Raw genomic sequence first — 15,000 nt, 5'->3', positions numbered from 1 at the left:
TGGCTGGGTTGCGCACCCTTTGTGCGCTCCAAGGTGCGCACGAAGTCGGAGCTCGGTTTGCCCCGGGTGCGCACCTTCGCCAGGGTGCGCACCTTGATGCGCACGCCTTGGCTGGGCTGCGCACCTTGGTGGGCGCCATGGTGCGCACCTTTCGTGCGCTCCAAGGTGCGCACGAAGTCGGAGCTCGGTTTGCCCCGGGTGCGCACCTTGGTGGGCGCCATGGTGCACTCCGAGGTGCCCAAGATTGGTGCGCACCAAGGAGCGCTCCGAAGTGCGCTCCAAGGTGCGCAGGTGCGCGCGAAGTCGAAAGTTGGGTTAATTGTCCGGTTTGCCTCGGGTGCGCACCTTGCGTGCACCTTCGCCAGGGTGGGCGCCTTGGTGCGCACACCTTGGCTGGGCTGCGCACCCGGGCGCGCACACCTTGGCACCCGCGTTTCCTTCATTTTAAATTTTTTTTTTTTACAATCTCTCAAGTGGGAAATTCTATAATCTCAACTTTTTTTGCCTTTTCAGGAAACTTTTGAATGGAGCGCATCATTGGTGCGCTCCGAAGTGTGCTCCAAGGTGCGCACCTCTGGTGTGCTCCAAAGCTCTCTCCAGCTGCGTGCACCTGCCCCGGCCGCGCACCCGGCCCCGCCCAGCTTCGCTCACCTGTCCCGGGCGTCTGGTGCGGAACCTTAGAGTAAGAAACATCACCGTGCACCTTGGCCAACGTGCGCGACTCGACCGAGCGCGCACTGGCCGAGGTGCACACCGATTTCACCTGGGTGCGCGCGCAGCACCTCGGGCGCACCGGGGTGCGCGCACAACGCCCGGGTTGCACCGTGGCCTGTGTGCTCGGGGCGCCTCGGGTGCGCGCTCGGTGTCGCCCCCGCGCGCGCGGTAGTGCGGGCAGCGCACCCCGGCCCGGCCCGGCCCCGACGAGAACGCAAACGGGCAAAAGGTTTATTCAAATAGCATTGCGACGCCCGGCGAAAAACTAAAAAAGGGTGCAACACCGGGACTTCCCGGGAGGTCACCCATCCCAGTACTACTCCGGCCCAAGCGCGCTTAACTGCGGAGTTCTGATGGGATCCGGTGCACTAACGCTGGTATGATCGCACCCGTTATGAGCTTGTCGCAGTGTGTACTTAGCAAACCGCGACCCACGTGCGAATCCACCCCGGCCACCCACCCCCGTCGAGGTGCACACCCTCCCTCGCGAAGTGCGCCCCGTTCGCCAAGTGTGAGCCCTGCCCGGGTGCGCGCACCTTGCTAGGGCGTCGGGTGTGCACCCGGCCCGGCCTACGTGCGTGCACCTGGACGGGGCGTCGTGTGCGTGCAGTGTCCCGTCTGCAACGCGGTGCCCACACACCACCTCGGGCGCAACGACCTGCGCTCACATGTGGGCCGAGTGCACCTTGGTGCATGTTCGGGGCGCCTCGGGTGCACGCTCGATCTTGCCCCGGTGCACCAAGGCGCTCGGTTTGCCCCGGGTGCGCACTTGGTGCAAGGTGGGCACCCAAAATAGGGATCAAGCACCAAAACACAAGTTTCGGGATGCAAAATGGGACCCAAGGACCACAAATGCGTTCCAAGACCCATGATGGGTCCACGAGAACAAAAATGTGTTCCGAGACTTAATAAACAAATATTGGGTTTTAGGAGAAGAAACATGCTCTGATGCCCAAAACGAGAATCGACCCCGAAAAGGCCACAGGCCAAAAGTGGGATGCGAGACAAAAAAAAATGGGACCCGAGGACCAAAATTGGGTTCCCAGGTCGAAGACAGGGCAACCGGACAAGAAACGACCTCTAAGGCTCGAAATGAGTCCCGACGACTAAAACTTGACAAGAAGCACCCATCAGGCACCCAACTCGACACCCATGGGATGCCGACCCACCCGGGCTTCCACCTAGCACACCTTGGCACCCACCCACCCTCGCACCCAACCTCGCACCCAACTTAGCACCTTTGAACCCACATTGGCACTCACCCTGACCCTGGCACCTTGGAACCCACATTGGCACTCACCTTGACCCTGGCACCCACCTTTGCACTCACCTTGGGACCCACCCTGGCTCCCACCTCGGCACCCACCCAGACACCCACCTTGGTTCCTTGGCACCCACCTTGGATCCTTGGCACCCACCCCGACACCCACCTTGGCACGCAACTTGGCTACTTGCCACCCACCTTGGCTCCTTGACGCCCACCCCGACAACCACCCCGTGACCTACCCTGGCTAGGGTTGGTGCACACCCACCCTGGTGCCCACCTTGGCACCCACCCCATGACCCACCTTGGCACGCACCTTAGTACCCACCCTGTTACCCACCCTAGGACCCACCCCGTGACCCACCTTGGCCAGGGTGGGTGCACCCACCCTGGTGCCCACCTTGGCACCCACCCATCCTAGCACCCAGCCTGTGACCGGGCTTGGAACCCAACCTTGCACCCGTCTTGGCCAGTGTGGGTGCGCACCCATCCTGGCACCCACGTTGTGACACACCCTTTAACCCACGCACCCTAGCAGCCACGTTGGCACCCACCTTGGAACACAACCTAGCAACTTGGCACCCACCCCGTGACCCACCTTGGCATCCACCATAGCAGTCGCCCACTTGGCACCCACCTTGGAACCCAAGTTGGCACCCACCTCGGCACCCACCTTGACACTTGTGGACCCACCTTGCCACTCACCCTAGCATCGACCCATCCTAGCACCCACCCTGGCACCTTTGCACCCTAGCACTCACCCATCCTAGCACCTAACCTGTGACCCACCTTGACACTCACCCTCGCACCCACCTTGGAACCCAACCTAGCACCCACCCACCCTGACACCAACCCTAGCACCTACCCACCCTTGCACCCACCCTGTGACCCATCTTGGCACCCACCCATCCTACCACTCAACCTATCACCCACCTTCTCACCCACCTTGGCATCCACCTTAGCACCCACCCACACTGGCACCTTGGCACCCACCTCGGGCAAGGTGGGTGCACACCCACCCTGACACCCAATTTAGAACCAACCGAGCATGTTACCCACCTTGGCACCCACATTGCAGCCCACCCTAGTACCCACCCTATGACCCACATTGGCATCCACACCCTAGCACCCAGGCACCTCGACACCCGCCTTGACACGCACCCTAGCACTAAACCTGTGACCCACCTTGGAACTCACCCTAGAACCCACCCACCCTGTGAACCACCTTGGCATCCACCTTAGCACCCACCCACCTTGGCACCCACTCTAGCACTCACCCATCCTAACACCCAACTTGTTACCCACCTTGGCACCCGCCCTCGCGTCCACCTTGAAACCCACCCTAGCACCCACCCACGCAGGAGCCCACCTTGGCACCCAACCTAACACCCACGCATCCTGGCACCCAACTTGTGACCCACCTTGGAACCCACCCTAGTACCCACCTTTGAACCCACTATATCACCAACCCACCTTGGCACCCACCCTATGACCCTCTTTGGAATCCACCCTAGCACGCACCCACCCTGGCACCCACCATGGAGCGCACCCTAGCACCCACCCACCTCGGCACGCACCTCAACACCCACCTTGGTGTGCGCACTGCGCCAACCTCTCAAAGACCCTATGTGGTGCGCTCCAAAGTGTACACCTTTGGTGCGCTCCAAGGTGCGCACCTTTGGTGCACACCGAGGTGCACACCAAAGTGTGCACCGAGGTGAGCACCAAAGTGCACTCCAAGGTGCACACCAAGGCGTGCACCTTTGGTGCGGTCAATGCAAACGAATTCGGAAGTTGGGGTCGATGTCCTAATCGCTGCTGCAGACTACACGTATGAGAATCGGACAAATAGCTTTATATAGGGGAGGTGTTGCGTTTGATGGGTCGACTCCCCTGGTTGTGTGCACTGCACCAACTTCAAAGACCCTGTCTTGTTTAAGAAGTCAAAAGTTGGGGTGGATGTCCTAATCATTGCTGCAGTCTACGCATGTATGAGAATCAGACAAATAGCTTATATAGGGGAGGTGTTGCATTCGGTGGGTTGACTCCCCTGGTTGTGCGCACTGCGCCAACCTCAAAGACCCCGCATAGCAGAAGAAGTCGGAAGTCGGATTTTGGTGAGCACCAAGGCGTGCACCTTTGGTGCGGTCAACGCAGACGAATTCAGAAGTTGGGGTGGATGTCCTAATCGTTGTTGCAGGCTACACATGTATGAGAATCAGACAAATAGCTTATATAGGGGAGGTGTTGGGTTTGATGGGTCAACTCCCTTGGTTGTGCGCATTACGCCAACCTCAAAGACCTTGTTTTCGTTAAGAAGTCAAAAGTTGGGGTCAATGTCCTAATGGCTCCTGTAGGCTACACATGTATGAGAATCGGACAAATAGCTTATATAGGGGAGGTGTTGGGTTTGATGGGTCGACTCCCCTGGTTGTGCGCATTACGTCAACCTCAAAGACCTTGTTTTCGTTAAGAAGTCAAAAGTTGGGGTCGATGTCCTAATTGCTCCTGTAGACTACACATGTATGAGAATCAGACAAATAGCTTATATAGGGGAGGTGTTGGGTTTGATGGGTTGACTCCCCTAGTTGTTCGCATTACACCAACCTCAAAGACCTTGTTTTCGTTTAGAAGCCGAAAGTTGGGGTCGATGTCCTAATTGCTCCTGCAGGCTACGCATGTATGAGAATCAGACAAATAGCTTATATAGGGGAGGTGTTGGGTTTGATGGGTCGACTCCCCTGGTTGTGCGCATTGCGCCAACCTCAAAGACCCTGCATTGCGGATGAAGTCGAAAGTCAGAGTTTGGTGTGCTACAAGGTGTGGTCGAAGGTGCTCACCTAGGTGTGCACCTTTGGAGCGCAGGAAAAGTGCCCTCCAAAAGTGCGCACCTTTGGAGTGCACAAAAGTGCCCTCCAAAAGTGCGCACCTTTGGAGCGCACAAAAGTGCCCTCCAAAAAGTGCCCTCCAAAAGTGCGCACCTTTGGAGCGCACAAAAGTGCCCTCCAAAAAGTGCCCTCCAAAAGTGCGCACCTTTGGAGTGCAGAAAAGTGCCCTCCAAAAAGTGCCCTCCAAAAGTGTGCACCTTTGGAGTGCACAAAAGTGCCCTCCAAAAGTGCGCACCTTTGGAGCGCAGAAAAGTGCCCTCCAAAAAGTGCCCTCCAAAAGTGCGCACCTTTGGAGCGCAGAAAAGTGCCCTCCAAAAAGTGCCCTCCAAAAGTGCGCACCTTTGGAGCGCAGAAAAGTGCCCTCCAAAAAGTGCCCTCCAAAAGTGCGCACCTTTGGAGCGCAGAAAAGTGCCCTCCAAAAAGTGCCCTCCAAAAGTGCGCACCTTTGGAGCGCACAAAAGTGCCCTCCAAAAAGTGCCCTCCAAAAGTGCGCACCTTTGGAGCGCACAAAAGTGCCCTCCAAAAGTGCGCACCTTTGGAGCGCACAAAAGTGCCCTCCAAAAGTGCGCACTTTTGGTGCGCACCAAGGCGCTGGTTCGGTCGTTGCAGGCGAGTTCGGAAGTTGGGGTCGATGTCCTGAGCGGAGGTGCAAACTACACAGGTGTCGGAATCGGACAAATAGCTTATATAGGGGAGGTGTATGCTTCGATGGGTCGACTCCCCAGGTTGAGCGCACCGCGCCAACCTCAAAGACCCTACGGTATGGATGAAGTCGGAAGTTGGGTCCGATGACCGATTCGATTAGTAGGTATGCTCATGAGGTCGGAATTTGGGTCCGATGACCTGCCATGTGCAGGAAGGCGAATGTTGGCACTGTGCGTTGCAAGGTGCACACCAAGGTGCTGGTGCGGTCTTTTTAGTCGAGTTCGGAAGTTGGGGTCGATGTCCTGATCGGAGGTGCAAGCTACACAGGTGTGGGAATCGGACAAATAGCTTATATAGGGGAGGTGTATGCTTCGTTGGGTCGACTCCCCGGGTTGAGCGCACCGCGCCAACCTCAAAGACCCTACGGTATGGATGAAGTCGGAAGTTGGGTCCGATGACCGATTCGATATGTAGGCATACTCGCGAGGTCGGAATTTGGGTCCGATGACCTGCCATGTGCAGGAAGGCGAATGTTGGCACTGTGCGTTGCAAGGTGCGCACCAAGGCGCTGGTTCGGTCGTTGCAGGCGAGTTCGGAAGTTGGGGTCGATGTCCTGATCGGAGGTGCAAACTACACAGGTGTGGGAATCGGACAAATAGCTTATATAGGGGAGGTGTATGCTTCGTTGGGTCGACTCCCCGGGTTGAGCGCACCGCGCCAACCTCAAAGACCCTACGGTATGGATGAAGTCGGAAGTTGTGTCCGATGACCGATTCGATATGTAGGCATACTCGCGAGGTCGGAATTTGGGTCCGATGACCTGCCATGTGCAGGAAGGCGAATGTTGGGACTGTGCGTCGCAAGGTGCGCACCAAGGCGCTGGTGCCGTCGTTGCAGTCGAGTTCGGAAGTTGGGGTCGATGTCCTGGTCAGAGGTGCAAACTACACAGGTGTGGGAATCGGACAAATAGCTTATATAGGGGAGGTGTATGCTTCGATGGGTCGACTCCCCGGGTTGAGCGCACCGCGCCAACCTCAAAGACCCTACAGTATGGATGAAGTCGGAAGTTGGGTCCGATGACCGATTCGATACGTAGGCATATTGGCGAGGTCTGAATTTGTGTCCGATGACCTGCCATGCGCAGGAAGGCGGAATTTGGGTCCGATGACCGAGTTGATGGCGTGCCATGCGCAGAAAGGCGGAATTTGGGTCCGATGACCGAGTTGATGTTGATGGCCCGCCATGCACAGGAAGGCGGAATTTGGGTCCGATGACCGATTTGAAGGCGTGCCATGCGCAGAAAGGCGGAGTTTGGGTCCGATGACCGAGTTGATATTGATGGCCCGCCATGCGCAGGAAGGCGGAATTTGGGTCCGATGACCTGACATACGCATGGAGTCCGACTCGGGGGCCGATGTTCGATTCGATGACTTGCATTGTGGGTAAAGTCGGAAGTTGTGGTCTTTGACCCGATTCGATGACCAGACTTCGGCTGCTTGAGAATCGGACAAATAACTTATATAGGGGAGGTAGTGTTCTCGAGCATCCTCCCCCCGTGCCCGTTTATGTCGATTGATGCTGGTGCTCGACTGGTTGGAGCGCTCGGATGCAAAAATCTTGCACCAGGATTTATCGATTGTGATGGACACGGCAAGTCTCCTGATTGCTATGCAGGAGCTCATCGTGAATCTCTATGCGGCCTTGGTATGGACTCGACCTGCGGAATGGTTCGGCAATGGTAGTCGCTCCAACACGTCCTTGCAATGGCCACAGAGGTGATTCGACTAGAGCTCCAGTCTAGCTTTTGGGTTGCTTGGCGGACTGGTATAGCCGCGATCGAGTTCCGGCCATGAACGTTTTAGATAGCTCTTGGGCTTTCTGGGACGGAAGTCGGAAGTTTGGGCTGTTGTCCGATTTGATGACCATTCTTCGGATGTGTGAGAATCGGACAAATAACTTATATAGGGGACTGTGTTGTCTCACGCAGCCCCCTCCGTGCCCCTCTATCTCGACCGATGTTGGTGCTTGAAAGGGTTGGGATCGCTCGGATTTATAAACGTGCACCACCATTTGTCGAGTGTGAGGGACGCGGCAGGTCTCCTAAATGCTATACGGGCGCTCTCTGAGAATCTCTATCCGGCCTCGACACAGACTAGTCTTGCTGAATGGTTTGGCACTGGTAGTCGATCCAACACGTCGTTGTTGTGGCCGCCTAGGCGATTCGATTCGAGCCCCCGTCTAGCTTTTGGGTTGCTTGGCGGATTTTGCCCTATCCGCAAGTGAGCTCGGTCCCTAAACGTTCGAGAAACCCGATTGCTATGCGCCGACTCTCTTTCTTGCGAGCCTCCATCTAGCTTTTGGGTCTCTACGGAACGGAAGTCGGAATCTGGGACCGTTGTTTGATTCGACGAGGCAGACTACGGTTGTGCGAGAATCGGACAAATAACTTATATAGGGGAGGTGTTGACTGGAGCATTCTCCCCCGTGCCCCTCTAACTCGACCAATGCTGGCGCTCGAACGGTGGTAGCGCTCGGATTTTCGTTGAGCGCCAGCATTGGTCGATTTAGAGGGGCATGCGAGATTCCCGAATGCTATGCGAGGGCTCTAACGGAAATGTCTATTGGTTTCGGTATGGATGCAATTGCGAGTGGTTCGGCAAAGGTAGTCGTTCCGATGCGTCCATGTCGTGGCCAAATCGATAATTCGATTTGAGCCCTCGTATAGCATTTGGGTCTCTCGATGTGATTCCGCATTCCAGTCCCTTTGGGCACTGCTTGAGCCGCATCCCAGGGGGTTCCCTTCCCAATAATCTGCCTCGCAACCCGATTGCTATGCGGTGAGGCTCCTCGGCCGCCTCGGAACTATCTGTGTATCAGACGCATCGCGGGATAAGGGGTTGGCAACGGTAGTCGCCCCAAGCGCGTCCGATGCTTGGACCATTCCGAGGCGGCCCTGAAGCCTCTTCCGTCTAGCCGTTGGGTCCTTCTCGCCGCATCCCTTGCCTCGCACCCCGATTGCTATGCGGTGAGGCTCCTCGGCCGCCTTGGAACTATCTGTGTATCAGACGCATCGCGGGATAAGGGGTTGTCACTGGTAGTCGCCCCAAGCGCGTCCGATGCTTGGACCATTCCGAGGCGGCCCTGAAGCCTCTTCCGTCTAGCCGTTGGGTCCTTCTCGCCGCATCCCTCGACTCGCACCCCGATTGCTATGCGGTGAGGCTCCTCGGCCGCCTTGGAACTATCTGTGTATCGGACGCGTCGCGGGATAAGGGGTTGTCACTGGTAGTCGCCCCAAGCGCGTCCGATGCTTGGACCATTCCGAGGCGGCCCTGAAGCCTCTTCCGTCTAGCCGTTGGGTCCTTCTCGCCGCATCCCTCGCCTCGCACCCCGATTGCTATGCGGTGAGGCTCCTCGGCCGCCTTGGAACTATCTGTGTATCGGACGCGTCGCGGGATAAGGGGTTGTCACTGGTAGTCGCCCCAAGCGCGTGCGATGCATGGACCATTCCCAGGCGGCCCTGAAGCCTCTTCCGTCTAGCCGTTGGGTCCTTCTCGCCGCATCCCTCGCCTCGCACCCCGATTGCTATGCGGTGAGGCTCCTCGGCCGCCTTGGAACTATCTGTGTATCGGACGCGTCGCGGGATAAGGGGTTGTCACTGGTAGTCGCCCCAAGCGCGTCCGATGCTTGGACCATTCCGAGGCGGCCCTGAAGCCTCTTCCGTCTAGCCGTTGGGTCCTTCTCGCCGCATCCCTCGCCTCGCACCCCGATTGCTATGCGGTGAGGCTCCTCGGCCGCCTTGGAACTATCTGTGTATCGGACGCGTCGCGGGATAAGGGGTTGTCACTGGTAGTCGCCCCAAGCGCGTCCGATGCTTGGACCATTCCGAGGCGGCCCTGAAGCCTCTTCCGTCTAGCCGTTGGGTCCTTCTCGCCGCATCCCTCGCCTCGCACCCCGATTGCTATGCGGTGAGGCTCCTCGGCCGCCTTGGAACTATCTGTGTATCGGACGCGTCGCGGGATAAGGGGTTGTCACTGGTAGTCGCCCCAAGCGCGTCCGATGCTTGGACCATTCCGAGGCGGCCCTGAAGCCTCTTCCGTCTAGCCGTTGGGTCCTTCTCGCCGCATCCCTCGCCTCGCACCCCGATTGCTATGCGGTGAGGCTCCTCGGCCGCCTTGGAACTATCTGTGTATCGGACGCATCGCGGGATAAGGGGTTGTCACTGGTAGTCGCCCCAAGCGCGTCCGATGCTTGGACCATTCCGAGGCGGCCCTGAAGCCTCTTCCGTCTAGCCGTTGGGTCCTTCTCGCCGCATCCCTCGCCTCGCACCCCGATTGCTATGCGGTGAGGCTCCTCGGCCGCCTTGGAACTATCTGTGTATCGGACGCGTCGCGGGATAAGGGGTTGTCACTGGTAGTCGCCCCAAGCGCGTCCGATGCTTGGACCATTCCGAGGCGGCCCTGAAGCCTCTTCCGTCTAGCCGTTGGGTCCTTCTCGCCGCATCCCTCGCCTCGCACCCCGATTGCTATGCGGTGAGGCTCCTCGGCCGCCTTGGAACTATCTGTGTATCGGACGCGTCGCGGGATAAGGGGTTGTCACTGGTAGTCGCCCCAAGCGCGTCCGATGCTTGGACCATTCCGAGGCGGACCTGAAGCCTCTTCCGTCTAGCCGTTGGGTCCTTCTCGCCGCATCCCTCGCCTCGCACCCCGATTGCTATGCGGTGAGGCTCCTCGGCCGCCTTGGAACTATCTGTGTATCGGACGCGTCGCGGGATAAGGGGTTGTCACTGGTAGTCGCCCCAAGCGCGTCCGATGCTTGGACCATTCCGAGGCGGCCCTGAAGCCTCTTCCGTCTAGCCGTTGGGTCCTTCTCGCCGCATCCCTCGCCTCGCACCCCGATTGCTATGCGGTGAGGCTCCTCGGCCGCCTTGGAACTATCTGTGTATCGGACGCGTCGCGGGATAAGGGGTTGTCACTGGTAGTCGCCCCAAGCGCGTCCGATGCTTGGACCATTCCGAGGCGGCCCTGAAGCCTCTTCCGTCTAGCCGTTGGGTCCTTCTCGCCGCATCCCTCGCCTCGCACCCCGATTGCTATGCGGTGAGGCTCCTCGGCCGCCTTGGAACTATCTGTGTATCGGACGCGTCGCGGGATAAGGGGTTGTCACTGGTAGTCGCCCCAAGCGCGTCCGATGCTTGGACCATTCCGAGGCGGCCCTGAAGCCTCTTCCGTCTAGCCGTTGGGTCCTTCTCGCCGCATCCCTCGCCTCGCACCCCGATTGCTATGCGGTGAGGCTCCTCGGCCGCCTTGGAACTATCTGTGTATCGGACGCGTCGCGGGATAAGGGGTTGTCACTGGTAGTCGCCCCAAGCGCGTCCGATGCTTGGACCATTCCGAGGCGGCCCTGAAGCCTCTTCCGTCTAGCCGTTGGGTCCTTCTCGCCGCATCCCTCGCCTCGCACCCCGATTGCTATGCGGTGAGGCTCCTCGGCCGCCTTGGAACTATCTGTGTATCGGACGCGTCGCGGGATAAGGGGTTGTCACTGGTAGTCGCCCCAAGCGCGTCCGATGCTTGGACCATTCCGAGGCGGACCTGAAGCCTCTTCCGTCTAGTCGTTGGGTCCTTCTCGCCGCATCCCTCGCCTCGCACCCCGATTGCTATGCGGTGAGGCTCCTCGGCCGCCTTGGAACTATCTGTGTATCGGACGCGTCGCGGGATAAGGGGTTGTCACTGGTAGTCGCCCCAAGCGCGTCCGATGCTTGGACCATTCCGAGGCGGCCCTGAAGCCTCTTCCGTCTAGCCGTTGGGTCCTTCTCGCCGCATCCCTCGCCTCGCACCCCGATTGCTATGCGGTGAGGCTCCTCGGCCGCCTTGGAACTATCTGTGTATCGGACGCGTCGCGGGATAAGGGGTTGTCACTGGTAGTCGCCCCAAGCGCGTCCGATGCTTGGACCATTCCGAGGCGGACCTGAAGCCTCTTCCCTCTAGCCGTTGGGGCTTTCTCGCCGCATCCCTCGCCTCGCACCCCGATTGCTATTCGGTGAGGCTCCTCGGCCGACTTGGAACTATCTGTGTATCGGACGCATCGCGGGATAAGGGGTTGGCAGTGGTAGTCGCCCCAAGCGCGTCCGATGCTTGGACCATTCCGAGGCGGCCCTGCAGCCTCTTCCGTCTAGCCGTTGGGGCCATCTCGCTGCATCCCCCACCTCGCACCACGATTGCTATGCGGTGAGGCTCCTTGGCCGCCTCGGAACTATCTGTGTATCGGACGCATCGCGGGATAAGGGGTTGTCACTGGTAGTCGCCCCAAGCGCGTCCGATGCTTGGACTATTCCGAGGCGGCCCTGCAGCCTCTTCCGTCTAGCCGTTGGGGCCATCTCGCCGCATCCCCCAGCTCCTCGGCCGCCTCGGAACTATCTGTGTATCGGACGCATCGCGGGATAAGGGGTTGGCAGTGGTAGTCGCCCCAAGCGCGTTCGATGCTTGGACTATTCCGAGGCGGCCCCGCAGCCTCTTCCGTCTACCCTTTGGGGCCATCTCGCCGCATCCCTCGCCTCGCACCCCGATTGCTATGCGGTGAGGCTCCTCGGCCGCCTGGGAACTATCTTCGTATCGGATGCATCGCGGGATAAGGGGTTGTCACTGGTAGTCGCCCCAAGCGCGTCCGATGCTTGGACTATTCCGAGGCGGCCCTGTGGCCTCTTCCGTCTAGCCGTTGGGGCCATCTCGCCGCATCCCTCACCTCGCACCCCCATTGCTATGCGGTGAGGCTCCTCGGCCGCCTTGGAACTGTCTTCGTATCGGAAGCATCGCGGGATAAGGGGTTGTCACTGGTAGTCGCCCCAAGCGCGTCCGATGCTTGGACTATTCCGAGGCGGCCCTGCAGCCTCTTCCGTCTAGCCGTTGGGGCCATCTCGCCGCATCCCCCACCTCGCACCCGGATTGCTATGCGGTGAGGCTCCTCGGCCGCCTTGGAACTATCTTCGTATCGGACGCATCGCGGGATAAGGGGTTGTCACTGGTAGTCGCCCCAAGCGCGTCCGATGCTTGGACTATTCCGACGCGGCCCTGTGGCCTCTTCCGTCTAGCCGTTGGGGCCATCTCGCCGCATCCCCCACCTCGCACCCCGATTGCTATGCGGTGAGGCTCCTCGGCCGCCTTGGAACCATCTTCGTATCGGACGCATCGCGGGATGAGGGGTTGTCACTGGTAGTCGCCCCAAGCGCGTCCGATGCTTGGACCATTCCGAGGCGGCCCTGAAGCCTCTTCCGTCTAGCCGTTGGGGCCTTCCCGCCCCATCCCTCGCCTCGCACCCCCGATTGCTATGCGGTGAGGCTCCTCGGCCGCCTTGGAACCATCTGTGTATCGGACGCATCGCGGGATAAGGGGTTGGCACTGGTAGTCGCCCCAAGCGCGTCCGATGCTTGGAGCATTCCGAGGTGGCCCTGAAGCCTCTTCCGTCTAGCCGTTGGGGCCTTCCCGCCCCATCCCTCGCCTCGCACCCCGATTGATATGCGGTGAGGCTCCTCGGCCGCCTTGGAACTATCTGTGTATCGGACGCATCGCGGGATAAGGGGTTGGCACTGGTAGTCGTCCCAATCGCGTCCGATGCTTGGACCATTCCGAGGCGGCCCTGCAGCCTCTTCCGTTTAGCCGTCGGGGCCTTCCCGCCGCATCCCTCGCCTCGCATCCCGATTCCTATGCGGTGAGTCTTCTCGGCCGCCGCGGAACTATACCTGTTATTGCTACTGCATCCTTCGGCTGGTAACCTCCTCTGCCGCCTTGGAACGTTCTCTTTGTCGGACGCGTCGCGGGATAAGGGGTTGGCACTGGTAGTCGCCCCAAGCGCGCCCGATGCATAGACCGCTCCGAGTTGACCTTGCTTTCAGCCTCTCACATGCATAGACCTCTCTGAGTCGACCCTGCAGCCTCTCACGTTTAGCCTTTGGAATCTCGCCTCACAACATGATTGCTATCCTTGATGCATCCCTTGCCTCGAGCCCTGATTGCTTTCTTGGCTGCATCCCTCCTCTCCTCACAGCCCGGTTGTCATCACTGCTTCATCCGTCGCTTCATGCATTCTGGCTGCTGGGCCCTTCCCACCGCACACCTCGATTGCTATCTCTTCTGCATCACACACCCCGATTGCTATCTCTGCTACATCCCTCGGCTCTCACTTCTGCATCCTTCGCCTCCCACCTCGATTGCTATCAATGCTGCATCCGTAACCTCACACCCCGATTGCTATGCGGGGAGGCTCCTTGGCCGCCTTGGAAATTTCTGTGTGTCGGACGCACCGCGGGATAAGGGGTTGGCACTGGTAGTCGCCCCAAGTGCGCCCGATTCTTAGACCGCTTCGAGGTGACCTCGTAGCCTCTTTCGTCCAGGCTTCCTGCCTTCAACGCCCTTTTTACACCTCGATTGCTATGCGCGGGCTCGTTGGCGTCTATCACCTCTCTGCGAAGAGTGGCACGATGATTGTTGGGGTAAATCGTAGCAGTCCGATCTCTGGCCTTGGGCCATTGTGAGGGCTGATCGATTTCCTGTGCGCATCTCGTGTTCGCCCAGTAACAGACTCGACGACTTGTAATCGGTCTTGTTCCCGATTGTTCCTGGAGGTAGTCTTCGGAACTCTTGGATTTGACCTGTCACTCGAACTGTCCTCTTCCGAGGATGCTTGTGTGTGTGTGCTTGTGCCATTTCCTTGGCGGTATTAACGAGATATTAAAGAGCGGAGTGAGCGCCTCGCCCAGCTATGTTTGGGGCTCTCACTCCCTTACCCGGTGTGCGACCGCTTTGCACGTAGGTTGCGGAGCATCGCGACTCTTTCGATGTTTGGCGGTTGTCTTCCGGTGATGCGTTGGTCCCGAAGTGCACGTTACTAGCATTTCTGCCATTGTTCTCGATCTTTGGCACGTTCCTTCGTTGCAATTGGATATATATCTCCGTTTATACGCGCAGGCTTCTCCCGCCTATTCAGCGCTGTCCCACTCTCAGCACTCTCGTGGTCTCCTTGGCTTCTCTCTCCCGTGAGCGAGCTCTCTTCTCGAGTCTTTTCCATGTCCCATGGAGGTTGCCTTGCGAAATTCGGGCACACAAACGTGACCGGATAAGAGCGGAATTGCCTATGAGGAGAAGCTCACCTTAGGGAGCAGCAATGCCGAGTGTTTCGACAGAGGGTAGAGGGGGCGTTGTTTGGGCGGTTGCACAAAAGAGTGCTACGGTTGCACTGAAGGTTGCTTCTTCGTCTCCGACGAACTCTTCGAGGCAAAAAAGCTTGTATACGGGGTCGAGGTGGGACTGTTCGTGCGAGTTGCGCCACCAAAAGTGCGTAGGGGGCATATACCTGGGAAATGGATGTCTCTGAGTGGCCTTACTCGGTCGCGTGCACGGTGCATTCTCTAACGGCAGGACTGTCGCGAGCATGTGCGGTTCGGATGTTTTCGGGTAAAGGGTTCCGTACGGGATGTTCTTCCCAGGCTCCTGTGAACCGAGA

General features: G+C 58.8%; 1 non-coding gene across 1 annotated transcript; it reads right to left on the bottom strand.

Moving 5' to 3' along the window:
* Positions 1-986: 986 nt before the first annotated feature.
* Positions 987-1,105, bottom strand: LOC131865108 (5S ribosomal RNA). The gene has a single exon (XR_009363840.1). It is a non-coding gene; the product is annotated as a 5S ribosomal RNA (ribosomal RNA).
* Between the last annotated feature and the right edge of the window lie 13,895 nt (positions 1,106-15,000).

The sequence above is a fragment of the Cryptomeria japonica genome, unplaced genomic scaffold, assembly GCF_030272615.1.
Source record: "Cryptomeria japonica unplaced genomic scaffold, Sugi_1.0 HiC_scaffold_101, whole genome shotgun sequence".
NCBI lineage: Eukaryota > Viridiplantae > Streptophyta > Pinopsida > Cupressales > Cupressaceae > Cryptomeria > Cryptomeria japonica.
This window is presented reverse-complemented; position numbering and strand designations above follow the sequence as displayed.